The sequence below is a fragment of the Panthera tigris genome, chromosome D1 (genome assembly GCF_018350195.1).
Source record: "Panthera tigris isolate Pti1 chromosome D1, P.tigris_Pti1_mat1.1, whole genome shotgun sequence".
NCBI classification, from domain to species: Eukaryota; Metazoa; Chordata; class Mammalia; order Carnivora; family Felidae; genus Panthera; species Panthera tigris.
Window position 1 is genome coordinate 108647275 of NC_056669.1, and position 3515 is coordinate 108650789.

Consider the following 3515-nt stretch of genomic DNA (forward strand, 5'->3'; position numbering starts at 1 on the left):
ACAGAGAGAGACAGAGCATGAATGGGGGAAGGGCAGAGAGAGAGGGACACAGAATCAGAAGCAGGCTCCAGGCTCCGAGCCATCAGCCCAGAGCCCAACGCGGGGCTCGAACTCACGGAGTGCGAGATCGTGACCTGAGCTGAAGTCGGATGCTTAACCGACTGAGCCACCCAGGCGCCCCATTTAGTATTTATTTTTGAAAGACAGAGAGAGACAGAGCACGAGTGGGGGAGGGGCAGAGAGCGAGGGAGAGAGAGAATCTGAAGCAGGCTCTAGGCTCTGAGCTGCCAGCACAGAGCCCGATGCGGGGCTGGAACTCCCAAACCGCGAGATCACGACCTAAACTGAAGCTGGACACTTAACTGACTGAGCCGCCCTGGTGCCCCTAGAACATAAATTTAAAATGAACTTCATCCTTTGGGGCGCCTGGGTGGCTCAGTCGGTTAAGCGTCCGACTTCAGCCAGGTCACGATCTCGCGGTCCGTGAGTTCGAGCCCCGCGTCGGGCTCTGGGCTGATGGCTCGGAGCCTGGAGCCTGTTTCCGATTCTGTGTCTCCCTCTCTCTCTGCCCCTCCCCCGTTCATGCTCTGTCTCTCTCTGTCCCAAAAATAAATAAAAAACGTTGAAAAAAAAATTAAAAAAAAATAAAAAAAAAAGAAATGAGAGCATCTAGGAGATGACCCAATACACAGGTCACGACCAGATGGAACTGACCTTCCTAGGACAAGGGAGCAAACAGCAGGGTTTCCTTCCAGCAATGTTTTATGAGAACGACAATTAACAACTATACGGTCTGAATTCATTCCAGACCCCTCCGACCCACCTCCTGACTTTTGAGAGTGGTGGACAACTTACAGAAACGTTACCCAGTAAGTGAGATACTTGGGTTTCTTCAGCCTTGGTTCCCCGTGACAACAGAAATCTTCTGGGACTGGGAGGTGGAAGACAGTGAGGAGGGATTAGAAAAGATGGCAAAACTCACAGGCTTTAGAGTCAAATTGACTCACCTGGGTTCTCATTCTGGTTCTGCCACTTCGGATTGGCTCTGTGTCTATGAGCAAGTTACTTCACCTGCCCGAGACTTTTTTGTAGAAGTAGGAAGATAGAAATGTACCTCATTTATCACATCAGTTCTAACCTTCTAGCGAAAAAACAAAACAAAAAAAGAAAAACAAACTAAAACCAAACGACTTGCAGAGAATGCTGAAGGGAGGGATAAAGAAGTGAGAGTGTGGGAGCCCAGGTCTTTGGGAGGGCCCCGAAAGAGGACAAGACCATCAAAGCAAAGCTTAGGCATCGGGGCTTTAACAGATCAGAGGTCTCAAAGGCAGATCTGCTGTCCCTGGAAACTGGGATTTGGGAATTTGTAGGGGCACTTTTGGTTTTCACTTTGATGGGGCTCTTCTGGTCCTTAGCAGACGGGGACCAGAGATTCCTAACATCCTTCAGTGTTTGGGACAGACCCACATTACCGAGAATTCTTCCATGTCCTGCACGAGTTTCTAATGTCCCACTGGTCATTTATGTGTAAGTGGAAAAAAAAACGTGTTGAGGGGCGCCTGGGTGGTTCAGTTGGTTAAGTGTCCAACTTCAGCTCAGGTCATGATCTCACGGTTCGTGAGTTTGAACCCTGCATTGGGCTCTGTGCTGACAGCTCAGAGCCTGGAGCCTGCTTCAGATTCTGTGTCTCCCTTGCTCTCTGCCCTTCCCCGCTCGCACGTTCTCTCTCTCTCTCTCTCTCTCTCTCTCAAAAAAAGACATAAAAAAAAAGAAAAAGAAAAAAACCTGTTGATAATCCTCTGCACCGAGACCCTTAACTCTGTTTATATGTACACACATAATATTACATACATAGTTTTAGTACACACTGAATTATTCAAGAATTCTACTGAAGCATTTATTACGAGAATTTCCCTTGTATGAATCCAGATCTTTACAAAAGACGTTCACCGTTTCAGAAGATTGTGTCTCTGTAGGCAACACGAGTCTGTATTTGGAGCCATCCCAGTTCACAATGATGGCTTCAGTTATGTCTTCTCATGTGATCCTGACTGAGCACGTGCATGTGGAAATGCAGGTTTCTGTAGCACAAAGTACTTTCACTTCATTTTTCCTTGATTTTTAAAATGATGTGGGTAGATAGGATATTATCTATAAATTTCACTTCATTCATTAAAAAATATAGACCAAGTGCATGCTATGTATTAGGCACTATCTAGATGCTGAGGATGTGACAGGGCATTGCAAAATATTTGTTGTTAAAAGGCCTGTTGGACACAGTCAAGATCCACTGGTAGGCTAAACTGGATTTTAATCCTAGCCCCACAACCATTGACTAGTATGTGACTTGAGACACATCTTTTCACCTCTCTGAGCCTCAGCGTCCTTGTAGACTGAATGAGATCAAGCCTCCCGGAATATGTGCTCATTGAATGGGAGCTGTCAGCATTATTACTATGCAAATCGATTTCTTTATGGCATCGGTATACTAAAACCATTTTCTCTTTCTCAGATAATTCCTCTAACTCCATTGCCTAGCTATCTCTGCATTTTGAGGCTCCTCCTCTCCCTCCGGGCTCTAAGTCGTCCAGAATCCCCAGTGATTTATTCAGTGCCAAACAGAGTGGTGGGGCCTGATTTTTGAGGGCCCTGGCTCTGGGCGACGTCTTCCGGTACCACTCAGGGCCCCGGAGTGGGAGTCCACTGCTGTTGTGACGCATCATCGCCACGCGGTGGCGCTGTTGAGGTTTGGTCCTGGACGTTGCGAGCGTCACCATCCCGGCAAGAACTTCAGGGACGCCTATTCCTGTGCCCGCCCACCTCTCACGCAACCACTGTCTTCCCAAGCGTGATCGCTGGGCTAGGAAGGCAGGACCAGAGAAGAGTCTGGCCTCACCGGACGAAAATTAGCCCGAATTTACACTCCCTACACGCATCTAAAAATTAAAGCCAAGTTCTGGCCTCGGAGCCTCACACCACCTTCTTGACGTCAACTCTTGCATCTCAAACTTGGCCAAAACTGCATATCGTTTTAATCCCCACCACACTTCCGGAATCCTCTATCTTAGCGTATGGCATCGCTGTTTCCCCCAGTTGTTCGGTCCAGAGACCAGAAGTGTCCGTGATTCTTCCCTTTCCTTCATGTCCCACATCTAACCCATTTTCAAATGATCTGGATTCCACCTCTCAGTATCTCCCAATTCATCCACTTATCTCCGTTCCCATGGCCACCCTTCATGGCCAAGCCACCATCACTGCTTGCCTGACTGGATCCACTCTTGCCTCCAATAATTTACTCTCCCTGAAGCAACCAGAGGGACCTCCTTAAACATAAACGGGACCAAGTGTGGGCTGTGGTGTGCAGACCAGAGCCCCTTTTGTGAATGGACTTGGTGTCCAGCTACTGGGAGAGCTGCCTTCGGCTGTCAACTCCTCAGGGATTGTCGTGCTCCCCTCCCCAAGCAGCTGCTACCTAATGACAAATCTGAAGGGTCACCTTAGCCTCAGAACCCCCT